The sequence below is a fragment of the Artibeus jamaicensis genome, unplaced genomic scaffold (genome assembly GCF_021234435.1).
Source record: "Artibeus jamaicensis isolate MK-2021 breed Jamaican fruit bat unplaced genomic scaffold, CSHL_Jam_final scaffold_474, whole genome shotgun sequence".
NCBI lineage: Eukaryota > Metazoa > Chordata > Mammalia > Chiroptera > Phyllostomidae > Artibeus > Artibeus jamaicensis.
The window spans coordinates 32,274,348-32,287,141 of NW_026522046.1; the positions used below are offsets into that span (position 1 = coordinate 32,274,348).

The 12,794-nt window shown below is 37.8% G+C and overlaps 1 pseudogene; it reads right to left on the reverse strand.

Moving 5' to 3' along the window:
- Positions 1-160: 160 nt before the first annotated feature.
- On the reverse strand, positions 161-12,409 carry LOC119038639 (nucleophosmin-like; annotated as a pseudogene).
- Positions 12,410-12,794: the final 385 nt, after the last annotated feature.

Sequence of the window (12,794 nt, forward strand, 5' to 3'; positions counted from 1 at the left end):
CATTTTGGACAACACATTCTTGGCAATGGAACCTGGACGACATTTATCAGACATGGTAGGGAAAGTTCTCTCTCTGCATTATAAAAAGGACAGCCAGATATCAACTCTTACAGAAGTGAAATAAGACAGAAAATTTTAACAAACTGTTTAAACTATTTTCTTAAAGAGACTTCTTCCACTGCTAGAGATCTTGAATAGCTTCCTGCTCAGTCATCCAGAAGCATTTCTTCACACAATTGTTGAACTTGGCTTCCACTTTGGGAAGTGAATCACCTTTTTCTATACTTGCTTGCATTTCTGCTTTCAAGGTCTTTTATAGAACTAGGTCCTTTTGTTGTATGAGGAATTTTTTTTCTGGTTTTTTTTTTTAAGGATTCTTGACCTTTTGATCTTGGTGTTGATGGTTGTGAGTCTTTTCAATTCTGGTTTGATTTTTGTGCATTTCTGGTTGAAGTATCTCATGTAGATTTCTTTAGTGGAGTTTTTCTTCAGCTTCTTCATCCTCAAAACCATCATCATCATTATCTTTATCACCATCATTGTTTTCACCATCATCTTCATCAGCAGCAAGTTTTACTTTTTTCTGGAAGTGTTCCAGGAGCAGAACACTTCCCAGACATAATTAGGAGTTTCACATCCTCTTCCTCTTCATCTTTTGGCTCTGCATCTTCCTCTGTAGCTATTAAGTGCTGTTCACTAATATGTACAGGCCCTGAACCACACTTCAACCATAAGACCACAGGTGGAGTTATTTCAAAGCCATCAATGACAACCATTGGCTGTACAGACATTTTCAAAGTTGCCACTGTTACTTTAACGAGAGTGCCTTCATAATTCATTGCCTCTGCTTCAGTGATGTACAATCATCCTCTTTACCAGCCCCTAAACTGTTTATAAACATAATTGGTGCTCATTTTCATCATTATCCACCTTAAAGTGATAACCTTTATCAGCTTTGAGTTCACAACTGAAAAGATAGTTCTGGGGCCTCAGAGGACTCATATCCATATCCATCAAATTTTCTGTAGGGTGGTAGCACACACTTAGGTGGGAGAGAAGGCAGACAGAGATAAACAAACAACTTCTGTTTTGCAGAACAGACATGCAGGACAGACTCACACTAGGGGTATTCTTACCTGATAATGAGTTTCTCAAAGATGAGAGCATCTTATTCATACAACAAAAATCATCATGCTTTTTCACTCTTTTTCACCATACATTACTCACTCCGTGCTATTTTGCTGCATTTATTATGTCCTTTCTATGTGTCAGGAACCTTGTGGATATTATGGTATTTTGTTCTCAAAGAGCCTAGAGAGATAGATAATATTTCCCATAAAGAATGGGAAAGAATTCTTTATTTCCCATAAAGAATTCCCACTGAAGAATCATCAGCTCAAAAATGTCAGATAACTTGCCTGTGGTCACATAGCTACTACTATGGATCAGACCTAGAGAGTTTTCAACCAAAACATCTTTTCTCAACAAACTACTAAGCAAATGTATATATATTTTCTGCAATTCAGAAAACTTACTTGTCTACACCATTTTTTGATAGTTAGTTGGGGATGTGCTCAAAGTGAGGGAGTAAATGAACTATGAAATGATGCATAAGACTCAGGACTTTAATTCAGATCCAACTCTGAAGAGCAGTGGCATGAAATCTCAGATGCTTTCAGTGAAGCAAGGTTTTACTTGATTGGAACAGAGGAATAAGAGCCTTTAGAAGATAGCCAAATAAAAATATGTTTTGCAGAGTTCTGGTATTTGGTAGAGTGTGGATAAACCTAAGGATATGAGAAAGGCAGAGTATGAAAGAAACAATAACCACAATTAGAAATTCTAGGAAGAGTTAAAAAATTTAATTGTATAAGAAAGGGCTCTAATAATAAAATCCTATGTAAATTTAATTGAAAAATATTTATGTAGTCTGAATAATGTAAAGGCTATTTTTTCATGTCTAAGATATTGAATGAACTATAAAACTAAATGTGGAAGGACACATTATCAACCTTAAAACTTTAGAAAGGAAAGGCAGAGTTAATAATAGTTGAAGGTGGAAGGCAGATTGAAGTGAGGGAATGGACATAAGTATTAATATCATCATAAGAATAGAGTGACAATAGATTATGTGTGGTTGGTGGAGTAAATAAGAGAGAAACATAAATATAATAGAGAAACTAAAAGCAGAAATATAACTATACCAGGAGATTCACATAGGGCATGGAAGGAAGCAGATGGTAGGTGTTTGGTTTGTAAAAGAGCTAAAACATTTTATTGTATAGTAGGAATTGAATATACAATGCCTAATGTTGTTAAATAATTATTGTTTAGTATATTATTTAAAAGTACAAGAATACCTGGAAAACTGATAATAGAAACAATTTGAATGTGTTGACTCTCTGGAGGAATGGAGTTGGTTGGGCAGGAGAGGATATAAATCACATAACGTCTTAATCTTGTGCATGTATTGCTTTGATAAGCACAAAAAAGTAAAATGAAACAAACTACAAAGAGTCAGCCAGGACTTTATTTAGATTTTACCAAAGCTTGCTGAGTGTGTGTACATATAAATTATCTGTGGGAGTACCTGGACACTGCATTTGAGAAACTCCTTCTGTCTTGAGAATTCCATTTAATATGGAGATAGTGGTTTTAAGGTTTTTACTGACTTTGGGCAAGTTCATAAGTGTTTAAGATCTAGGTTTATTCAGTAGTAAAGTCAGGCACTGGACCAGAGGCAGAGATATGTATAGTGCGGATTAAAAACAATACAGTCCTTATTCTAGTTGTAATAGTATTTGTTTTTCTTAACAGAACCTCTATGATGTGTTAATCTTCCATGTATTTTTTTCTACTTTTCTATTCCTATCCTTTAGTCATTTTAGAATTTTTAAAGTACTAAATATGTAGTGATTTTTTTAATACCCAAGGAGCTGGAAGGTAGATATTTGAATATCTTATTGTGAAAAAAAGATGTCTGACCTCCATTTAAAAACATCATAACAACTGAAAATATGTCAATACTGAAAAACAGAAATATCTGTGAAGCCAGTAGCTACATTTTTAAGACATCTATTCCCATTTACCACAATTTTTTTAGGCTGATGCCTGTACTTGTGAGTATATAAGAAACTTTCTCTTCCATGGCAAGGAGCATTAATGAAATTACTGTGTAGCACTTTGAAAAATGAAAGAAACCTACATTTGGTTTCTATTATGAAATCTATATGTGCTTGGTTATGGTCCAAATGGTTTTTGAAAAGTATATATTGAACTGAGGCAGGTGAAGTGATCCAAAACTTAACAAAAATAAAAAAAGGAAAATTAAAAGAGAAAATTTACAATTAAAGATGACTAACTGTTGATTACTCAGGTCTAAGAATTGATACTAATGAATGTTATCTAATTTAGCAGATCTTGCCAGGTTAAAAAGATGTTTGAGTATAAGTTCAACATCGCAGGAGACAGCTGCTTTGCAACCTGTATTTTATATCTGCCTTCATTTCCCTAGTCTATTCCCTTAGGGTACAATTTCATTTCTAGGGAGATTTTTCCGTACAACTTCTGGGTTTCCATCCTTTTCACTCACACAAATAAGGCCCAGCACTTTCTTTTACCATTTAAGAATTCTGCCTCATGTTTCTTTTTTTTTTTTTAAAGATTTTATTTATTTATCTTTAGAGGGGAAGGAAAGGAGAGAGAGAGAGAATATCAATGTATGGTTGCATCTCAGGGGTCCCCCTCTGGGAACTGGCCCACAACCCTGGCATGTGCCCTGACTGGGAATCAAATGGCGATCCTCTGGTTCACAGGCCCATGCTCAATCCACTGAGCTACACCAGCCAGGGCTGCCTTATGTTTCTTTACTTAAATATTTTCTACACCTGTCTGCACAGTAAATTACTACTGAGGACTGCACACTGTGATTTTGTAAGTTTTGGCTGGATTTTAACTGTACTGGGAGACTAAATACACTTATTCATTACATCAGTATTATGAGGTAGGATATGAGAAGGAAATAGGCAACATCTATTCCATTATCTGTATGAAAAAAGTATAAATGAAAGCCTATTTTTATTCTGGTTTATTTAAAATATGTTCTTTTGCTCTTTTGAAAAAGTTTTAAAGCAATTAATGATAACTTTAACAGGGCTGTTTAAAAAAAAAGTCACTGAAAAAAAGAACTCACTGAAAACAGTGAGAGGTAGATTGTGAAACTCTAAAAAAAATACCTATTGCTCTTTAGAATCGTCTAACTCATTTATTGATTTCATAGTTTTTAGACACATAGGACCAGCCATAAAAATGAACATGAAAGAAGAGCCAGGGTCTAAAAGAATTACCAGGAAGAGAAACATAATTTTTTAATTTAAAGGATAGAACTTAATGCTAATATCAATGCCCACTGCCATCAGCTACATCACTTTCAACATTTGAGGAGGCTTATGAACATTTTGCTGATAGAGATGCTTTCTGGATTTCTCTGCTGAGTAGCAAGATGGAACTATTTGTGCAGGCAGGAGCAACTTTGGTAAATGGGATACTGTAAAACTTAAAATACGAATTGGAACTGAAAGTAACAATATTAATTTCTTTGGCATAACTTTCTGCTTTCTCATCCTAAAGTTTTATTTTGGCATGAAGATAGCAATAACACTGTGCCTTCCACTGAAATCAAAACCTAAGATAAATTATTTTGTCTTTAAAAATTACATTATAAAAGACTAAGCATAGAATAGATAAAACAGTATTTTAATTTAATGTGAGAGTATACATTTTGGAATTAAAGAACCTAGATTAGAGACACAGTTTTATTTATAGCCTATTCTTTTATAAAATAGATAAAAAATAAAATAGAAATAGCAGTATTTATTTTAATAGATGGTTGTAAGAATAAAGTAATTCATGAGCAAGTGAAATATTTTTAAACTATAATCTTTTATACAAAAATCAGGTATTAAAATTATACAGAGACTGACATTTTGTCTATGTAAAAATGTTTTCAAAATATAAATATCTTAGACTCTCACTGGAGGCACTATGAAATTATAGGCCTTGATGTTAAAACAATCTTAGTTTGACTTCTTATTTGAACACAAGTTGGCTCAAGGAACCAATTAATTTATTTAATGTCTTTTTTTGGTTATCTGTTATATAAAACACTACACAGGAACCAAGTGGCTTAAAACAACAGCCATTTTATTATACCTTGTGATTCTGTGAGTCAGGAATTTGAGTGGGCGCAGCTGCTGCTTCTTCAGCTCCACGTGGTGCTGGCTGTCCCTTGGTGGTGTTCAGGTGGTGTACTATGGGGGTGTGGCAATGTGACTTGTTGCGTCTGTCTGGCACTGTATTGAAGATGGCTGAAAGGCTGGGCTCTGGTGGGGCTGTGAAACACCATGCTGATGCCTGTGGCTGACAGCTACAGGACGTCATCTCAGGAGAGCTAAACTCCGTATAGGGAAGCAAGCTTTTCCCAGAGTGAGCACCCCAGGGCACCCATGCAAAAGCATCAAGGCTTCATGTGGTTTAGCCTTAGAAATTCCAAAACATCTGGTTTGTCACATTCTTTTCATCCAAGGAGACACAAAGTCCAGCAAAAATTCAACAAGAGGAGATGAGACATTATCTCTTAATCTATCTCAGAGCCTTGGCTTTGCCCTTCTGTAAAACCTACTCCCAAAGGGCTGTTGTGAAGGTCCAATGAGACAATGCCTTTCTAGTGTCTCTCATAAAACCTTATGAATGAAAATCCTCCTTTCTTCTTCTTCCTGTATCTGGACATCATATTTTCCCATGTCACTTGGATACCTGGGAAACTCTGAAGTAAGCACAGCTGCCCCCTGAGCGTTCAAAACAGTAGTGAAGTGAGTTTTTGTATTTCAATCATAGAAAATACCCAAGGCTCAGACCCCATGGGCTTTTGAGCACTTAGTGTAGGCCAATTCTCATGTTTTTCCAGCCTACAGAAAATTAGGAAGAAAAAATTAGAAGAGAGCTAAACTGCTAAAAAGAGACACAACTGGAAGGCAAGGGGGCAAAATGTGTAGAGCACAGGGCTTCAGAACTCTAGCATTCTGGAACATTCTAACAGAATAATAGAAAGCTATAAACAACTCACAGCAACTATTGCTTCATATCCTGAGTCCCCAATTACTGTTCCTAATGATTCAAGTAACACAAGTTTAAGTTTTGTTTTGTGTCTTCTGTAGGTGTAAGATAATGTGTGATACATTTTAGAAAGATTTCTAACCATACTGGTTAACATTAAATGTGTAAAGCCATTCATTTTAAGATTTCTTACTCATGGAGTTTTTCTTTTTCTGTGGTGCTTTATATTATAACTGATGTGTTTCGGTATGATGCTATGATATGATATGGGAAATATCTGTTTGTTACTGCCTAGTGCTGAACCCTCTTTTTGTACTTTTGGAGTTTTTTTACCTTCAGTTCTGGTGAGACTCAGAGCATACCTCCCAATAAGAAGTTGGAAAGGGCAGATATTCCCTCTCTCAGCTCTCTTGGCAACTAGGGGTAAATCCATGACCTCGGTTTAACTAGTCACAACCTCTTTATATGAGGAATCACGATTTAGTGATATAAAGAATCAGGGCCTTGGACAATCCATGGGGGAGACTGGTGGTCACAGCTGCATGGCGGTGTGAAGGAGCAGCCTCTAGGCCAGCTGGAGGAGGGCGAGCTGTGGTCCTAGAACCATGAGAAACCAGACTTGTTTTATCGCAGGATTTTACTCTAATTCCAGCTGATGCCTGCCCTCATTGTGCCTTTTTTCCAAGCCAGGTTCTGCAGTGTTCCTGGCAATTCTGTGATCTACTCAACATCATTTCACTCTCTATCTTTCCTTAAATCAGAGTTGGAGTCTGTTTCTTGAATTAAGGAACATCATTATGGAACTTAATTGTCCAGAGTTTTTGCAGGTAACAGACCCACAGGGAAATGATAGCAGTGGTTCTCTCTATTCTGGCTCTGCATTAGAATCCCCTAGAATGTTTGGAAAATAACGGTACCTCATGCCAACCCAGACCAATCACATTGATTATCTTGGTACTGATACTTAAAAATATATATATATATTTAGGTGATTCTAATCTTAGAATTAATAAAGAAAGAGAAATTCAGTGACTGGCAGGGATGTTGAAGTGGATTAGTTATGCATAACCTGTTCACCCATCCCCAAATTATGTCCATTAAAGAGTCCCAGAATATACTTCTTTACCAAGGCTTTGGGTGACTAGCATTCTTGAAAATCACTCTTGTAGCTGCTCTCTCTAAACCAGGTAGCATTTGCCAAATAGCAAACCTAATTTCCAGGATCAAAGGAGGGCGCTGTTACTGTAACAGACTGCAGGCCCTACCCGATGATGACTATATTGGTCCAGTTGGGATTTTTGGTATTGCCCAATTAACCATGGTTTTTAGGACTAAAGAAGATGTGAAGTCTACATAGTTCTCATTTGATTTGTATAAATGGAAAATTTCCAAGAATGGCAAATGGAAGTCTGACTTAATTCATCTTTTTTTCTAAATCAGATTTATTGGGGTGACATTGGTTGGCAAAACCATATGGGTTTTAAGTGTACAACTCAATAAAACATCATCGGTACACTGCATTGTTCGCCCATCCCCCCATGCAAAGTCTCCTTCTGTTCCCCTTTCCATCCCCCCGTTGCCCACCCCACCTTCTTCCCATCCCCCTTTCCCTCTGCCTATCACCACAGTTATGTGTCTATACGTTATATATATATATATATATAGGCAGAATCCACTCTTTTATTTTCTGCCCTAGAGAGCAAGAGCTATTATGATAAAAAGGACTAAGTGAAAACCTCCAAAGTTCCCTCTCCCTAATGAATAGTACATTGAAGGGAAATAAAAATATCAGTGACATTTTCAATCTTGAAAGAAACAGGGGTAATGGGTTCTTCGCACTTCCTTTTAATTTGCCAGCTTGCCTATTACTTACAGTGGTTGGCTATGAACTTTGAGTTTGCCAGTGCATTGCTGGAAGCTAAATCGGACGGTTGTTCCTATGGCAGCTGCAGTTTCCAGATGTGGTTTCTTAATGGGAGAAAGGCAATAGAGCAGCTAGCTCCTGGTAGGCAGCTCTCAGTCTGGCAAAACTTTTTTACTCTACCCCAAAAGCGGAGACTATCAGATGAATTCTGGTTTTCACCTTGAAAAGACACATGCCTGTCAAAGAGCAAAGGCAAATCTCAAAAAATAAAGGGACTTACGAACTTGGTATGAACCACAGTACTAGGCCACAGCAGGCCCTCTAGGCACATACTGTGCAATGTGTTTGTTTTGCCACAACACCATCCTTCCCTCAACTTATATCTTACACCTCAGGACAAGTTGTTAGGGAAGGTGGTCTAGCGTGATTGGAAATGCACTGTTGCAGTGTGATGACTGGCTTCAGGGTTTGCTTTGAAGGGAAATGGAAAAGAGAAAATCTCCCTGTTGGCTCACATGGTCCAGACAGAGAAATGGCCCGAACTGAGCAGCTATGTTGCTTTCTGGGCCATGGCTAATAGTTTGCTGGTGAAATTAAGGAACTTAAAGGTAAAATTATAAAAGAAGTATAATGTATAATGAATGTTTCTGGATATAAAACTATTTGATTCCCCTATGATAAGCCCCAAGAAGGCCTATCATGGAGAAACTATTGATAAGCATCTGGAAAATGTTGTAACCAAATAGGTCTGGCTGCCTGCTGCTTTGAAAGCCAATACTCAAGTGGCAGGTGCTGATACAGGAAAATGGTTTTACTCAGGTGCCAGGAACCTGGAAGATGGGAACTCACCTCTCAAAGCCCATCTTAGCATCTCAGGTGTCCTGGCCAGTTCATATAGGGGGACCATGGGAAGAGGGGGATGAAGGAATTTCTGGCAATGTGCAGTTTCTCAGATCTGCTCTTGGTTGTTTGGATGCTCTCCCCTATGTCCTTCATCATGTAGTTTCATTGCTCCATCCAAAGTTTCGCCACTGATATCTGGGTACAGGATGTGCAGGCAGTGTTTTTGCTGGTTCTGATAGCAGTTGATGATGCCTGCCCAGGTTCTTGGGGTCAGGGTCATTCCTTGGTTAAGTAGGAGCTGCAACTGCTAATGTCTATAAAATACTTAGAAGGAAACTTAATACATGCATATTTTATGAGTTTGTTAGTGCAGCCTATTCTATAATTACCACCTGATTAGTATATTGTGTGTACTTCAATCACTTCAATGTTAGTATATTGTGTTCACTTTACAACCTTCAGGTTGAAGGTTGTTTGTATTAGACGTTTCTACTGTACAGAGTAGATTGTTATTCTGCACTGGGACTTGATTGTCCTGCTTTTCACTCATTTGAAAATCTGTATACTTACTGATTTGCTTTTATACCAATCTAAAGTTTGCACACAGTCTTGTTCCTGACCAAGAAATTCACTTAGATTCATTGATTTTAGCTTATACTCCATGATCTGGTAGCTGTTGCCTCTCACAATGGTACAATGGTTAAACAGTGATCATGGCTACTATGAGGTCACAGTTTCATGCTTAGGATATTGCCTCTAGAATGCATTAGATACTCATAATCAGCAATTAATATAGGATGTTTATCACTCACTAATTGATACAATTGGGAATGACATATTAATGACAACTGAGGGGTTGAGGGGTTTGTGCTCCAGGGAGAAATGTTTTCATCAAGGGACATAGCAAATTCTGTGTTGATTCAGGTGATAGGACTTTACCCAGGCATTTTACAGTCTTTGAACCATTAAATTATCAATCAAAAACAAGGGCTATGATGATGGTTCTAATGATTTAGCTCTGCAGCCAAGGGTAATAATATAGGTGATATAGATTAAAGGATGGGAAGTATATGAATAGAACTCACCTGATATCTTGACTGCTACAATGTACCACATTGTAAAGTGGTTTAATTTTATTTTGGCAGGACCAATTATAAATTAGAAGTTGGTCACTCCACTGGGAAAAATCTAACCAGCTAGCTGTTGAGAAAAAAGTCCTGAGAAGGAAGAAAGAGGAAGGGAGTCATAGAACAAAAACAGCTTTATGAAAAACTATAGGTCCAGGATTATAGTTTCTTCCAGTTTTTCTTCTTCTTTCAGTATGTGTGTATGCATATGTACACGTTTATTTCTTCTTATTCTTTTTTCTTTCTTCCACTCTTCTTTATGAGGTAGTTTGTTGGTGGTTAAATTTATAGTTTAGTACTCATATCGCAGAACATTGATATAGGATCATGGCCTATAGTTGTAAGAGATTCATGGCTCATATAGCAGAATGTTGATTAAAATTAAAATTTGGATCATCCCTCCTTAATATAAAGGCATAGGTGTTTTCAGCATACAGATAATAGTTATTGCATTAATTATATAACAGAATTTTTAAACCTTTAAAATTTGAGAAAGGTTGTGTGTGAATATTGAATATTAATAAAAAGATGAATTTTATTAATTATTTGGTTTTCTTGTCCCTGAAAATCATCTCAACCTTCTTTTCCCATATTTGGGGATTGCCTGCATCATCACTCATGGAGGAAGGCAGAGTCTGTATCTTCCCTTTGCAGAATCCGAAGAGCACATACTTAGCACCCTAGCATTTCCTCCAGCTGGAATGGTGACGTGTGACGTAGGCTTGGATTCTTGGATGCAGTCACCATGAGATTGCATGGGTAATTAATGACTCAAGCAAGCAAAGGCAAAAGAGACTTCATTTTGGTAGTAATGAGCTGTAGCAGCAGTAACAGCAAAATCAAGTTTCCAGGAGCAGCTGTGGCTGTGGTCCAGGAATGGCATCAAGTGTCCAAGTTTGGCACTTGGTTTATGTGGGACTTACTTTTGGCATGACTTCAGCCAAGGTCCTGGCTGCTGTTTCACATTTTTCATTCCTATCTTTTCTCATACACGTTTTTACCCCACCTTTCTAAAGTTCAGGAAAATTTTCTAGATGTGTTGGGTTAGCACATATGCTTTAAATAATTTTTAAATATACAGGGTACAGCAGAGATAATGCCTGCTTGAGTGTGGTTAGTAGGGTATGTGAATGTCTCACACGAGATGGAGAGCAATTTGAATATTTCAGCTAAAATGTCATATGGTGTGCTTGAGTGTGACATTGTTATATTGAACACAAATAGTATGCTTGAGTGTGATATTATTATGTTGAACACACCAGAACACTTTTTATACACAAGGTATATAAAACACTTTTTATACACAAGGTATCTCGAGTTTATGCACTCTCTTAAGGTAATGCATGAAAGAATGGACGGAGACCATAGGTAACTGCAAAGTCAGAAAAGAAAAAAAGTAAGGTGCTTTGCTGACAGGTTTTGGGCTGAGAGTACGGTGCTGAGGATGAGATGTCATGCATACTTATTTGAACATTTTGGGTAAAGCAAGTGACTCCACAGGTGTATTAGTAGTAGCTTTGCTATTATTTTGATTCTCCCAGGCTTTACTAGCTACAGGTAAGTTTACAGCAGTACTAGTAATCTAGTTCCATTGACTTTTGTTTCCATTTTATCTTATGTATTTCCAGGACTCTTTGGAGGTGTCTGCCATTGTGAAGTGAAGATGGACATGAACTGCTTGTCACACTTCCCATTGAGAGGTTATTCTGTTTCCTCCCCCTTGATTCCAAGTTGGCTCTGTGACTTGTTCCCAACAGCAGAATGCAGCAGAAGTGGTGTTGTGGAGTGGCTGAGGCAGGCTTAAAGAGATCTGCGATTTCTGCCTTCACCTCTTGGAATGCTCCCTTTTGGGGCTCAGCTGTCATGTGTGGAAGAAGCTGTTTGGAGAGAGTGGGACCCAGCTATCCTGCTCACCCCAGCCAGCAGCCAGGGCTGAGCTCTGCCAGACAACATCACTAAAGCCTGGGGAATTCCTGACACAAAAGCTATAAAATAAGTTGTAATTTTTGTAATATGTTTTAAAATGGATATGAGGGAAACACTGTTATTTGTTCACCAGTATTTGGAATAACTTAAAACTCCTCATTTCATAGGTACAAAACATGAGTCACAGTGCAGGGGACACGGAACACGTTCAAGTAATAGAACTTCCATGTGTTCAAGATTCTCCCTCATTTTCAATAACTAAGGAGTGTGATTTTTATAGTTCTCTATTGACATAAACTTGCTGTGTGGCTCCTTCCTTTTATAGGATTTGTTTTTCTGCAGAAGCCTTCTCAGTACTGCTGTGAATAGAGTTCTCTTTTTCTGCCTGACAAGTTCCCCAGACACATTCGTGAAAGAAAGGTCTGCACGCATTTAGATTCAAGCTAGGAGAGCACTGTGCTAGGTGGGTATTTGAGTATAGTGTAAGTTAGAACTACAGACCAATATTGAACTTTCACTCACCTGCACTCTCCATGCGTGAGAAATATATCAAGTGAATGAATTGATACAATAGGTCATCACTGAGCTCCTGTGGTGTTTTTATAGTAATTCATATAATATTTCCATTTGCAGAAAGGGACTTGCACACCTCAGACTGGTCACATATAACACTATGGATTCATTTCTCATGTATCAGAGGGTAAGGGGGGGGATCATCTGTTTGAGGCTGGGCTTGGCAGAGGCAGCTGCTTCATGAATCTCTCTTCCTCCTTGTTAAACTGACAGCCTAGCTCAGAAATATCCTCATGGCGATGGAAGAAGCACCAGCTGTCTGGCTGGCAAGGCCTCGCTCTCTGCTGTTTGGCATTAGGCCGCACTTACTTGACTCGGGACATAGCACAGAGCCTGGCCCCAGTATA